This window comes from Alligator sinensis, unplaced genomic scaffold (assembly GCF_000455745.1).
Source record: "Alligator sinensis unplaced genomic scaffold, ASM45574v1 scaffold30_1, whole genome shotgun sequence".
NCBI classification, from domain to species: Eukaryota; Metazoa; Chordata; order Crocodylia; family Alligatoridae; genus Alligator; species Alligator sinensis.
Genome location: NW_005842060.1, coordinates 172,588 through 187,490, shown reverse-complemented (window position 1 = coordinate 187,490; position 14,903 = coordinate 172,588). Strand labels below are relative to the sequence as shown.

The following is a 14,903-nucleotide window of genomic DNA, read 5'->3' as shown; positions in this document are numbered from 1 at the left end:
GTGAAATGCACATCAGCACTGAGAAATTGGCCACGCACCACATTTCAAAAGCACACCACCACCATTTTCTGCGTGTTGATGCACATTTCGCTGCTTATACAACTGCATGCGATGCAGCACAGTGTGCATCAGCTCACATACAGAGCAGACTCGATTAATGGAATCTGCTCCAACGTGCCAGATCTCCACTGCATCTGGGAACAGCTGGGCAACAGATGGGTGGGGATGGAGGGAGGGATGGAAAAGCAGTGATTAGGGGCAGGGGCGCCAGGGGGAGGAGGGCATGGGTAAAGGGAGAAGGAGGCAGGACTGGAGGTCAGGATGGGTGGGGAACTGACAGACTGCTGCCCCTCTGCCCCCCAGATTATCCCTGACTCCTAAATAGCCCCCTCCACTCCCAAATTACTTCGCTGCTACACTATTGCCTCCTCTGCCCTTCATGAGCTTCTCTACCCCAAATCATTGCTCTGATCAGCCCAAGAGTGGCGGAGCTGCTGGTTAAGGTGTTCCCTTCCCCTGCCTGCTACTGGGTTCTCTGCACATCATGCCACCCCTATGCACCCAGATCCATCCCCTGCCAGGCTGAAGGTGAGGAAGTGGGGAGGGGAATAGACAGAAACAAGGAGTTTCTAGGCAGCTGCAGGGCCTGATGGGGGCTGGATCCACATGTAAGGGCCAAGATGGGCTACAGAGAGCCTGGGAACAGGCAGGGACAAGGAACCCACTCCTCTGCTGCTACCACTGCTGCTGCTCTTAGGCTAACTGGGGTGGCAGGGTAGCAATCTAGAAGTGAAGGGGCCAATTGGGTATCAGAGAAGCATGACCACTTTCCAGTTATTTAAAAATAATAATAGGAGAGAAGTTCTTCAACATTCTTATGTCTTCTTATCAGCAACATCCTAGCTCTATCTGATTTCTGATTGAAGCCTCTATTTTTCAGATGATTTCTGAAGGAAACTGAGAAAATTTGGAAGTGGGGCTGCTTCTATGTGAGATGGGTTTAATTATTCTGCTCTGAGGGATTCAAGCCCTATATGCCCCTGACAGAATGACTGGCCACTAGCCTACTGTATAAAAACACGTACAGATACTCTTCACATAGAAGAAAGTGGTGGGTAACACTTCATGTTGTGCAGAGCCCAATCCACTAGGTATGTGATAGGCATTTTCACACTTTATTGCACTGGGACTCTGAGAAGAGCTAGGGGGAGGAACTAGTAAGCTTATGGATTCCAGTGAGGGGTAGGTATGAGGCAAGTGCTAAGTGAGGTACTTCTTGGCATGAGCAAGAACAAAACTTTTGGCTCCTGGAGAACTTGATGGTTTGTCTACCCTGCTTTCCTGGTACTCCTGGGGGTGCCCACTTGCACCCATTCTGCATATACCAAATTTATAAATAAAACTTCATTGAGGGCCCCAGTGCCACTACTTGTAAGATTATCTTTGGCTCAAAACCAGTTACTTGGCTGAGCATTCAGCACTATGAGCATGTCTTTATTTACTCCCAAATAAAGAGTATTTATGACATTGCTTTTATCTAGAGCAATAAAAAGGGACCCTAGTTGCTCCTTCTGGGGAGTCAAGGCCAGCTAGACATGATGCTGGAAACATCATTCCTTTTCTGTGCTACTACACAAACTGGCATGCCTTAACTATAGTAACCAGCATGGCTAAGGCAGATCTTGGACCTTTTTAGTTTGTAAGGACTCCCTGCATTGTGATCTGCCTCCTTTTACCTTCAGCTTTTTCCTGTTTAATTGGGGTCTTTCACGATCACTTGATATTTATGTAAGTTGGTGTAGCAGGTTAGGGAACTGCTCACTCAAACAGTCTTTAAGTGTTCATTTACAGTCTTTTGCCACCATCTTTATTCCTCCAGGGCAAACTCCCACCCAGCAACCCATAAACAAGATGCCTAAATAACACAGGGTCTTCTCCCAGCCCTGAAGAGAGTCCTCAGACATGGTTTTACCACCACTTACCCAGTCTCCCTTTTGTTGGCACTGGATTTATGACCTTGTTCTGGGCAGACCCAAACCATCAGACTGACTACAACCTTTCCATTTGATAACAGGCACATTTTATTGATACATAGTGATAGCTGGTAAGACTAATACAAGCAATTCTATATCTACCACTCCCAGGGCTGTCGTCAGAGTCATGGTATGTCTGGCCAGGATTTGAGCTTTACTCTGAGGCACTCTCTTGAATATCAGATGTCAGCAGCTTGGAGGTTGGGGGCTGAGGACCCCCCCACCCCGTGGGGCAGATGAGATGGACTGGTGGTATGCCCTCTATCCATGCTGCCTTGGGTTCCCCTCTCGGGATTGCTCCAAAATCCCTTCTTTTGTACTCTTTTCCCCTCCTGATGACTCTTCATCCATGAGCACTGCTGATTGATCTTTCTGTGGTCATCATACTGTCCACATTCTGTACTGTCAGTATCTTCCTTTGTTTCACAAGCCCATCACATGCACACATCATAATTTGGGCATTACCAGTGTCCTCCTAATTTGGTCTGTTCCACCAAACAGAAACGCCTGAGGGTTCTCAGCTGGGCACTATGACCTCAGGCCACCTTATCTCATGTTATGGTACAGTGCAGTACATGCCTACAACTTCCCAGCCTGTGCGTCTATCCCAGTCTGCCTTGAAGGCTGTGAAACTGTGTGACAACCAGGATTTTAGGAGTCAGTTAACCTTTGCCATTGCCCTGGACCATTGTTTTAACACATATTTACTTTACCTATGAACCAGGTCCCAGAAGCAAACTTCTAAATGCCATTTTCTAGCCATCACCTTGTCCCTCCCATCCCTTAAGAAACAGTCACTCCACTGCACTCACAGGCTTAGTCACAATCTCTCTGCTGCACTCTACACCCTCCAGAAGAGAAGCACTCCTAGCATGATCCTCAGGACCTGCTGGCTCTATCCTTCTCAACTTTCCATTCTAGCTTTCAATTTTCAACTTTTTTGTCTTGGCTCCCAGCTTCCTGCTCTCTAAGAGCACTCCCTTGAGCTTCAGCTCTCAGTTCCCATGATTCCTCTGACCCCCTAGCCCCCTTCACGGAGAGCCTTCATCTTCCTGTGGCTAGTTAATTATTTTCCTCAGCTGGCCCAGGACTCCTGGGCAGCCTGACTGCTTGTGGCTGGGTTGTAGCTCCCGCAAGCCAGCAGATTGTTACAGCCTCATGTGAGCAGGCAGTTCCCCAGCTCCTGGTGTTAGCATGTTGCTACAGTTGGCTTTAGGTAAGTTAAGGTCAAATTGAAACAACAAGTTCCAGGAAATTATTTAGAAATATAAGAGTAGAAAAGACCTCTTGTTTTAGAAGGCAACTGTATTATACAATCCCTTCTGTAAACTGCTCAAGCTCCTTCTTAGAATTATTACCCTTGTCCATCCTGTTGGAAGTTTGTTTCAGAACCTCACTCCTTAAAGGTTAGAAACTTTCTTCTATTTCCATCATAATTTTACTCATAGCTGTTAGACTTGTTTGTTCTTGTGACAGCATTGTCTTTTGCTTTAATAGCTCTTCTCTTCCCCTTGTATTTATGCCTGGTGTATTTATAAAGAGCATTTATATCCCCTCTCAGTATTAGTTTTGCTAAAATAAACGGATCTCCTCTCATAAGAAATGTTGTCCATTCCCTTAGTAACCTTTTTGTGTACCTGATCCTGTGTCAGTTCATCTTTGTTGGGTAAGCAGAATCATAGCTAATATTTCAGGTGAAGTCCTGCAAGGCATTAATGTCTTGTGGAATTGTGTTAATGTCATTTATATTTAATATTTAACATCCTGTTGACAAGGTCCATGACAAATTCCTGTTTGTTGTCTGTAAAGTTTGCTAATACAAACCCCAAACAAATGCTTCATTGTTTTTCCCAGATTTTTGGCTCCCCTGGAGAAACATACCCTATCATGAAATAAGTTTTGAAATATGCCCAGGATATGGCAATTACCCCTTTATGTATTTTGAGGTGCCGAACACTTTAGGAACCAAGCACATTTGATCATCTTCTAGTTGTTATTAAGGTATACAGACACAGTAACCACAAATATCTGACAACTGTTCTTATGGGAGAAAAGCCCTATTGACCCATAGCAAGGGAATTGCTGCCTTGGGGATATCTAAGTACAGCTCAAAAATACTGGAGAGCTTGGGCCAGTCTCTGTATCTAAAACAGATGTATTTCTCATTTGTTCAGCTTCTTTTTGATTTTCAAATGTTAAAGTAAACTCAAATCAATGTATTTTTTCTCTCTATTTCTTTTTGATTGACCTTTTCTTGAGAAAGGGTTCTCTCTTTCATACAAGAGATCTGGTCTTCAGCTAGTAAAATAAAACGTGTTAGCGCTCTTAGTAACTTCTAGCAGCACAGCACTTCTTTCTAGTTAGGGGAATAGATATTTAGGCACACGTGTATTTTTATTCTTTCCTGCTTGGAAGTATAAAAAGACATTTCCTGGTTTGTTTTTTTTAATGCTGGCTTGTATTACCAATAGTTATGGCATCTATTAAGATTATCTGGGGATTCAGCCCAGTAAGCATTTTTTTTACTATTGCTTTGATTCTGAGGTCATATTTTTAGGATTTTTTTCAAAAAAGTAACCATAGTTTAGGGTTTAGTCTTGAGTATTGCCATACATAAATGACCAGAGATGGGGCTGAAGTGCCATGGGTAATAAAATTCTGCTGTATACAATGCTGCCTTATATGTCTGCAGCCTCTAAATTTACCTCACAGGATACTGTGAGAGTAACTAGTGATCAGCAAGAGCAATTGTCAATTCTACAAAACTTGCAGGATATCTGGTATCAGTCTGTAAATACAAAAAGGCAGATAGTAGTCTTGCTTAGTAACACTGATCTACTTTAATGCTGTATAGAAATTCTAGTTCCTTGCAGAAGACTACAAATCCTGTGTATATTATAATGGGAATAAAAACAAAGTAAAATCGGATCTTAAAGGAAGACAAGTATTTGATACAGTAGTAAAATAAAAATCAGGTACATGAGTTATTGCCATGGAGGTACAAGAAAACTGTATGAGGTGAAATTCACTAAGTGTCCTTGGATTTCCTCTGAAATCCTCAGAGGAAAGCTCGGGAAATTAAATTTCTTATATGGAATTGAGATAATGGCCCAAATTCAACCTGGGTGAAATACAAGCGTATGAAGAATATGTCTACATGAAAAATTCAGAACTTAAGCCTTATGTGAAGTTTTAGGGGTGAACTTACCAACCTAGTATAAGTAGGTAAGTTGCAATGCACTTAATTTAAAGATTATAATCTATATTGCTGCAAACACATTTTAGATTTAATAAGAGGGAAGCATGGAGTTTTTAGGATTTAATTTACAGACAATACCTAAAAATCATACGAAGCCAACTGTTCTTGTCCTTTGCTAAACAAAGTTACCCTGACTTTCCATCACAGAGGAAAGATGAAATAATATGCAATAATTTGAATTAAGTTCCATTGTTTAATGGTTTGTAGATTTGGATATGTGATTTCTTCACATCTGCTTGGCAATTGTTTTGTATCATCTGCATTGCTGAGCATTTACCCCAAACGCATATCACACTACTGGCAGTTGTTTCCATTCTTGCTCCTTTAGCTACTACATGAGAGAGGAATATCACCCTTCCATCCCATGGCTGTTTATAAGAACATAACAGCATTTATTTAGGACAAAATTTCAACCAGCTTTTAATATAAGGATGCAATTTTGTCCCTGCAAATAATTGCAGTTAGCTATTTGGCTATGTGATTTTTCAGGTCTAGATAGGTAGCTCAGGGGTGGCAGAAAAAGTAACAGAACAAAAATGGCAAGCATAGTTCAGAGAGGCCTTTTCTGTCAAACTGTAATAAATAACCATACTTGGTCATCAAAAATAGCACCTGGCTGGCTGGGTCTCAAGCAATCATCCAACTGCTTTCTCAGCAGGCACATAAAAGTGAGCTCTCTTAAAACCTAAGCATGTTTCACCCTTAGAAGTGTTCTCAAACCTCATGTCCATTTGTCTTGCTAGTAAGAAAAGCTCAAAGTAAAACTTCAGAAGTAATCCTTCAGCTCAGAACATTCTCTAAAAAAATAGGCTAAGTCTTATACATTTTTCCCTCTTATGAGGAATTAGACAGTGTAATTCTGCAAGCAGGTCTTTGGGATTTTAAATCATATTCCATTTTCCATATTCCATTTTCAGATCCTGATAATTTAAAAATATATTTTCTTAAAAAGGATAAGTTGATGTCACTTTACATTGGTACTTCCTTTTTAAATTCCTGGGCTTCTGGTTGATATAATACTTTTCCAGTGTCTATACACACATGTTTTTATACACACACACACACACGTAGAGGATCCCAGAAATTAGGTTGCTAGTGGACTGGGTTCAAGTTATGAATTTTTTTTTTAAAAGAAAAAACAACTTTATTTCATTTGGCAAAGAATGACACTTTAAAGAAGCCAATTGGTCACAAATAGAATGTGCAGTGCATGAGATGTGATAACCCTAAGGTGCTGTTAGCTGCTTCTGCTCCTAAATCCTGTTTTGGATCTAATGTCTCCTGCCAATAGATTTCTTTTACTGAAACGTGCCTTTTCAAAGCATAGGCTATAAAAGCACCAAAATGTGCTTGATGAAACAGTAAAATAGGCAAGCCAGGTCTTCACCACTGATCTATGTCCTCAGCTTTCTGTCACCTTTATGCTATCAAAGAGCAATCTTAAACAGACATCTGAGAATACTCTTTATATCCCTGAGTGATCCTAACTAGAGATGATCCACTCCTGGTCCCTTGTGGTGATAAATGATTTCCAAAGGCTTAAAAGCCTCTTGCAATTACTTGCAATGGGATCTGCATTGACCCCTAGTTGCTTCAAGGAAAGATTGTCGGTCTCTGCTGCCTCTCTTGTGCCAAGCTCCAGCATACACAAACGGCACTTGTACACGTGATGATGTTACCATGTACAGATGATGAAAATTTCCTTTTATGCACCACACTTTACACGTACATGAGTTTGGGGTGGTTTAAATTAGTTTTTATTATCATTAACTTATTTTTTATTGTCAAACTAAGCCACATCCTGATGTAGTTTAGTTTACAGCATTGCAACTTGGAATATCATAGCCATTTTTCTGTCATCTTGCCCCTCCCGCCTCACCATAGGAGAGGCGGACAGGCTCTGCTGAAACAAAAGGATTGGGCCTCTCACCGCTTCTGCCTTCAGCAGGCTCCTGCAGCTGGCAGGATGCCTGGGGCCTCTCAAGAATGGGCTGGCTTTCCACTAGGGCAGCATGGAGAGGCAGCAGGAGGGTGGCTAGGTGTGCTGATGGTCAGAGAAGGTGGCAGGGATGGTGCATGGGGTGCTGGAAGCCCAGGCAGGCTCAGGGAAGAGTTGGATCAGGTGCTGTTGAGCTGGAGCAGCACCCAGCCCACTAGCAGTCCCCCTGAGTGGCCCTGCGCCCTGTGCACTGTTCCTGTCACCTTCTGGGCCCACCAGCACACCCAGATGCCCTCCTGCCACCTCCTCTTGCTGCCCCAGGGGTAACCCAGCCCATTCCTAAACAACCCCAGGTGTCCTGCTGGCCACAGGACTGTGTTGAAGGCAGAAGTGACAAGGGGCTTGATCCTTTTTTCTCCAGCAAAGCCTTCCCTCTTCTCCTGTGGCCAGGGGATGAACTGACTGATTAATGGCACAGATTAATGCCTCCCTGGCCATGGGAGAGGCAGGTAGGCTCTGCCAAAAAAAAAAAAAAGAAGAAAGAATTGGGCCCTTGCTACTTCTGCCTTCAGCAGGCACCTATGGCCACCAGGACAATAATGTATATACAGTGATGGAAAAATAAAACTCACTGTTTCAATTAAACTCACTGTTTCAATTTAGGGGGCATAGAATGCAACCTTGAAGGACTAAACCCCTGTCATGTGTACAAGAATCCCAGGGCCCCAGTATTCACTTTCATGTTTCAAAGGCAGTTTTGTGAAGATTGGGTTTCATGTTTAAGACAGAATTAAAAGAGAACATTCTGTCTGTTGTACCTGACACAAAGAAGGTAGGAATCTGCTACTGGCAAGCAGGCAGTAATGAGGTGATTTTTTTTTTAAAGTAGAAAACCTATTTATCTCATCTAGGGATAGAATATAGTATTCAGCTAAGGATAGTAGGATAATTCATAAAGACACTTTAAAATTCCCCACAGATTTGGAGAATTGTCCTCTGAGAGAGGTTTTTTTCCCAGAGAATGGGAAATTCCAGGACAAATAGGTACATTTCATTATGTCTCAAGTTTACTTTACAAATATTCATTCAAACATCTCCTTGTCTCCAGTAGCCAAAAACTCTTTCAGCTCCTCAGTAATCTTTGTCCACTGTAAAAATAAATCTTTGAAAAATAAATGACATTCATCAATGATTTTATGGTTATTACAGTTTCTTGGAGAATGACAAAGTCTTACTAGTTTATTAGGATCATAGAAAAGTAGAGTGAAAGGGATCTCACAAGATCATCTGATCCAGCCCCTATATTAGAAGCTTTTTAAATCTATACAATGAGAAGTGGGAATAATAGAAAAAAATAAGTTTTTATCAGTAAAATAACTGGTGGGGTGAGCAGGGAACCTAGCCTGGGAGCCAACTGAGAGGAGATGCCAGAACACCCTGTTGTATTGCAGTAGCTATAATTGCTGTCATTGTTTTATATTGCTATTTTTATAATGAATCTTGTTATGATTTATTTTTCATAATATTTTAATCAGTCATTATTATTCTATCAAATATTAAATAACCATGGAATTAACCATCTACTTTAAATTCCCTATTGTTTAGCATAAATATATCTGACCTGTTGGTCTCATGATTTTAGAACTTAAATTTAGTATAAGAAAAATGTTTATGTAAGGTCTGTGGTATGTCTGGCATTTTTGAAAAAGAGATAATGAAAGATGTGATGTTTGTATGTGACAATGTGAAGGAAGACGGAACTCTCACAGCAGGTGAAAATAGCCTTCTGTGGTTTAACAGTTAAAGGTTGCAGTGATGTCGAGTCAGCAGTTAAGGATTACCAAATACTAAACCATGCCTTCACTCTGACGGCTGAAGACTACAAGCAATGACCCCCACTCCCCGCACCCAAAGATTGTAGACTGCAAAGCCAGAAGATCATGTCCTACCTATCCCAGCCTGCCAATGGGACAAGGAGGATGACCTTCCCGTCTGACTCAGCGGCATCCATAACCTTGTATGGACAGAGATCACTATAAAGAATGAACACAAAGAAAAGGGTTTGAGTCTGTCCACCTGCAAGGAGCAGTTTTGGGTGCATCCAACAAGACCTGACTCCATTCCTCGTGGTCAGTCTGGCTGGCCACTAGACTGACCCGAGCATCTGTAGAACTAGGTAATACCTTAACCTTTGCAGGACTGTCTAACTATCTGTGTGTGTGTGCTTGTTTCTTTGTATGAATGAATGAATGGGAATAAGTAAAGCAAATAACCTTACTGTTCTTCATTCCTTTTATGTTTTATGTTCCCATAAATGCGGCGTTGTGCCTTATCCCCTGATAAGATTCTCACTTGTTTTTAATTCACACTGTACGCCCTGTGTGTACAACATTTAATAGGTGGAGAATGTGAAAGGGGGATGATAGATGCTATGGTTATTGATGTCTGTTATTAATATCATGGTCACCAACATCTGTCTGTTGATATTTGGTGTGCACACCCCTCAGCCATAGATGTGTGAGGAATATGAGAAAAATGTTAAGCTTTTTCTCTGATACTAGTACAGGAAAAGCTTGACTCGGTCCAGGACTGGTAAGCTCATAAGTGAAAAGTTTGATGCAGTCAAGGACCGAAGGGTTTCAAAGCTCAGAACAGCTTGGCACAGTGAGGGACCGGCAAGCTTAGAAGCCAAATATAGCGCTTGGTTGTAGCCTGTTCTTACCTCGGTCCTGGGGAAGCTTTTTGAGAAAATTATCCTGATGCATGTCTATAAGGGGCTAGCAGGGGAGACTGTGCTTAGGGTCAACCAACATGGGTTCATTAGAGGCAGGTCCTGTCAGACCTGCCAACCTGGTGGCCTTCTATGACCAGGTCACCAAATCCCTGGATGCAGGTGTCGTGGTGGATATAGTCTTTCTGGACTTTAGGAAGGCCTTCGACATGGTCTCTCACCCCATTCTCATTAAAAAACTAGGAGACTGTGGTGTCGATGCCTACACAGTCAGATGGGTCATTAACTGGCTGGAGAGCCGCACCCAGAGAGTGGTGGTGGACGGGTCATTTTCGACCTGGAGGGATGTGGGCAGTGGGGTCCCCCAGGGCTTGCTCCTCGGGCCTGCACTGTTCAACATTTTCATCAGCAACCTGAACAAAGGGGTAAAATGCACCCTGTTCAAACTCACAGATGACACTAAGATGTGGGGAGAAGTGGACATGCTAGAAGGGAGGAATAGGCTGCAATCAGAGCTAGACAGATTACAGGGGTGGGTGGATGAGAACAGGATGGGTTTCAACATTGATAAGTGCAGGGTACTGCACCTGGGGAGGAAGAACCAGCAGCATACCTACACACTGGAGAACTCCCTTCTCATCAGTGCAGAGGCAGAGAAGAATCTTGGAGTCATTATTGAGGCCAGTATGAACATGGGCCAACAGTGTGGGGATGCGGTCAGGAAGGCCAACCACACCTTGTCATGCATCCACAGATGCATCTCAAGCAGGTCCAAGGAGGTGATCCTCCCCCTCTGTGACACTGGTAATGCTGCAGTTAGAGTGCTGCATCCAGTTCTGGGCACCACACTTCAGGAGGGATGTGGACAACATGGAGAGGGTCCAGAGGAGGGCCACCCACATGATCAGGGGTCAGCAGGGCAGGCCCTATGAGGATAGGTTAAGGGACCTGAACCTGTTCCGCCTCCACAAGAGAAGACTGAGGGGGGATCTAGTGCCCATTTAAAAACTAGTCAAGGGGGATCAGCAGGCATTGGGAGAGTCCCTGTTCCCCCAAGCACTCCCAGGAGTGACAAGAAATAATGGTCACAAGCTGGCAGAGGGTAGATTCAAGCTAGATATCAGGAGGCGCTACTTGGGGCTAGGATCTGGAACCAACGTCCAAGAGAAGTGGTGCTGGCTCCTACCCTGGGGGTCTTTAAAAGGAGGCTGGACGAACACCTTGCCAGGATCGTTTGACCCCAGTACTCTTTCCTGCCATGGCAGGGGGTCAGACTTGATGATCTGCTCAGGTCCCTTTCAACCCTACCAACTATGAAACTAAGTGATAGGCTTAATGTGGGGAAGTTTGTGTGGTTTTGTGACCAGTTGTGTGGTTTAGACCAGGAAAGTTCAAAGTCCAGTCTTGGTGACAAGCTTAGTTTGGGGAAGCTTTGTGCAGTTTGTGACCAACAAGCCTACAAATAGGAACTCGGTGCGGGTAAAAATTGGTGAGCTCAGGGGAGGTTGAATTTGATAAGTTATCAGAAGGGAGAGAGAGTTGTGTGGCTTAAGGCCAACAGATTTTAAGAGTAGAAGTGGATGTTTTATGACTAAGAGGCTTTATGGAGTATAGAGACCAAACCTTGGTAGAAAAATAGGCCCTATTTAAAAAAAAAAGGGGGGGGGGGAAGGGATGGGGTACCTGTCCCTAGAGTCTGAGTGCCTTTCAGGGACATGACAGCTTAAAGCAGGCTTATAAGGTATTTAAAGTTTTGTTTACTAACACCAAACCGAAAGTAACTACGAAGAAAAAGAAAACAGAAACCGTTTTAATTTTCTGGAAGGCTGCAAAGTACTATACAAATTTAGTTAAGAATCAGGAAAAAAAAGGGAAATAATATATATATATTTAGAAAAAGAAGTCATTTAAGAAAACAGGTTGATAAATATAAAGTACAGTTCTCTGGTGTAGCTGCAAAAGCAATACAGACTGCTACAGCCTTACGAAGCACAGTGACAGTAAATCTACCAAGAAAAATAAATATTGTAGGTAATTTGATTAATTCGTGTAAAAATGTATGAATCCAAAAGATTTTGCAGCACTCCCCCCTAATGTAAAGAGTAGGCGAGTGAGAGACAGTGTTAAAACTGAACCTGTTTTTTCCCCAGAAAAGTGCCATTTAAAAACCCCCCCCGAAAAATGAGAACAGTAAGGCATCTATTATACAAAAAGAGATGTTAAAAGTGTTTAAAACAAAACGGCAGTAAAGAAATTAACAATTTAAATACAAGAGGGGGCAGAAGAAGAAAAAGTAAAAATGGAACTGAAAAAAAATAAACTGCTCTAAGTTGTAACCTGATTTCAGCATACCTGAGATCATGCTGTGGTCTGTTTAGGTTAAGTATAATACCTTCTATTGCTGGTTTGATAGAAGGTCAGTAGCAGAAAAGACTAAGCTCTGTACTAAAAATGATGTAAATGTTTATAACAAAAACGAAGGCTAAAAAAAGTGGGCTGCATTACTGAAATTATTAAGCTATTTACGTAAAAAAAAAAAAGTGTAAACAGTGTTATGTGTTCATTCTGTGCCTAGATTATAAGGCAGAAACTGTCAAAAAGTATGAATACGTGCACTCTCATTGGTATGGGGTAAGATAGATCTAAAAATAGTGTGGGCATAGTATAAATATTCTCAAAAAAAAAGTGTTAGCAGCTATTAAAGTTTTTGCTGTGATGGAGTAATTAATAAAGTTAACCAAAACACTTAAATAAAGAAATTTCCTAAACTCTGGCAGAAAAAGAGTTAAAATACAACAGGATACCAGCATGTGTTTTAAATAAGACATTAAACTTCCCCTCCACAAAAATAGTGTAAAATTCACTATGCGCTAAAATAAAATTAGAATTCATAATAGATCATTTAAGTTAAAGAATAATAATATAAATGTTTAATATATATATAAAACTCTTTAATTTTGGTCCATTTTAAGAACAAACAAAAACCTAGAAAATAATAATGAACTTCAAAGCTTTGTACGCAGTAATATGGGCTGTCCCTAGGGGCTGCACTTTGGGGGGCCCCGCAGAGCGGCGACTCCATGCTGCTGCTGGCTTCATGTCCAGCTGCTTGGCACCCCCCTGCTGCCGAATCTGCTGCATGCAGTCCCTCGGCATCACACCCCCCTCCATGGAATCTGCTGCCAGCTTCCTCTCGTCTGGGGGCAGGGCCCTGCACAAGCTGATTTGCCCCAGACCCCCCGACACCCTGCTCGGGCCACCTCTGGCAGTAATAAATGTTATAGCTCCTGGTATAGCAAAATACCCTAAAATTCCAGCAGGTATAGTAGAAGGGGTAAAATGATTTTTAGTATTAATTTGGCTAATATAGTTTTTTGGTTATTTCCTTGGCACAAAAGTGCTGGTGTAATTTTGAATTTATATTAAAAAAAATGGTTGTTTTATCCTCATTTAATATGTAAAATTGCATATGCATGTTTTTAATTCACACTGTGCGCCCTGTGCATACAACAACCCCTCCCCCCCCACTTCTGTCCCCCTTCTCTCTCCCCACCAATAAGTCTTTGTTCTGCAGGTACAGCCTCTGGTAGCCCTGTGCCCCATAGTGTGTGTTGGGGGGGAAATAATAAGCCCTCTGGATTCTTGCACCCTCCCTAGATACGCTACTGGCTTAGAACAAGGTGCCAGGGACAGCCTCCAGGGAGCCTGCATTGCAGAGCTGTTGCAGTTGACAGGCAGGATTGCTGCACACCAGCTGCAGGACCCCAACACAGTGGAATTCCTGCAGCCTAGTAATAGTCTATCTGCTGGTGCGCAACGAGCTGGTTCCTCTACAGCAGCCTGTGCCCATGCTACTACAGCAGTAACAGCAGCTGCAGTTGCCACCAGAGTGTGGAGAGAGCAGGGGAAGTTAAGACCCCCCCCCCCCACACACACACACCCCAACCCAACCCTGTTCTCTTCAGCTGTCAGTACTCTGCCCACGATGCCACAGGAGTTTATGAATTTATGCCTAGGGTGCTGTGGTGTTTATGAATTTAAGACAAAGTGCTGTCTGCCTTTACATCAGCAACAGAGCAACTTTGACCTATATGGACACCACCCTTGTGATGGTATTCTTCAACCAATAAGGAAGGACCAGGAACTCTTTCCATTTATCAGAATCCATTACATGAAGATAATATTTCAGAGGTGAAGTATCACCTGTGAAATACAGGTACTGCATAACTGACTAGTCAAGTCAATGTAGTGTTTGCCTTTGTAGTTCATCTAGTTTGGTAACAGGGCTTGCAGGGTGTTACAACATTACTAAATTAGACATCATAGCCTAGGACTCTGTTGGTCACTACAGAAAAGGCAGGGTTGTCAAAATGTTACAAGTCCCAAAATGTTTGAGAATTCAAATTATCCTCCGTTTCCCTTTTGTCCAGGCCTCTACACCACAGCTGATATGCAACATCTTGCTGCTTGAATTTGATTGGCAGAAGTCACTGGGAAAGTGTCCAGAAAGGAAGCAAAGCAATTCAATCCTAATTGCTCCAGTGTGAGGCAACAGAGCTTAAAAGTAAAAAATGAACTGCACAATTAAAATGCAAACTGAGTTAGTTCAAGAAGCACGTGCTGTGTGGATGCATGTGCCTTGTCTTTTTACCTCCTTTGTAAAGTGATTAGCATGTTGTTGACTAATTAATAAAAATGTACATGAGCTGAGAATAAGACTACTAGAACATTTTATTCACCTCAATACTGAGGACCAACAGAAGATCCCATGTTCTGTTTAACATTTTGATGTGTAGCTTAAGTGATGCAAAGAGCTTTGTGGGATCTCTGCCCAGGGGTATACTTCAAATGTCTCACAAATGCACTCATAAGCCTAGTACCTTAACATTTTATAATAATTTTTTAAAAAACAGTCTCCAGTCGCCTCTCCCTGAAGCAAGC

The 14,903-nt window shown here is 42.4% G+C and overlaps 1 long non-coding RNA gene across 1 annotated transcript; it reads left to right on the top strand.

Annotated features, from left to right (window-relative positions):
- Positions 1–3,129: 3,129 nt before the first annotated feature.
- LOC102388682 lies at positions 3,130–14,667 on the top strand. Its single transcript, XR_323770.3, has 3 exons — positions 3,130–3,249; positions 9,032–9,407; positions 14,393–14,667. It is a non-coding gene; the product is annotated as an uncharacterized LOC102388682 (long non-coding RNA).
- Positions 14,668–14,903: the final 236 nt, after the last annotated feature.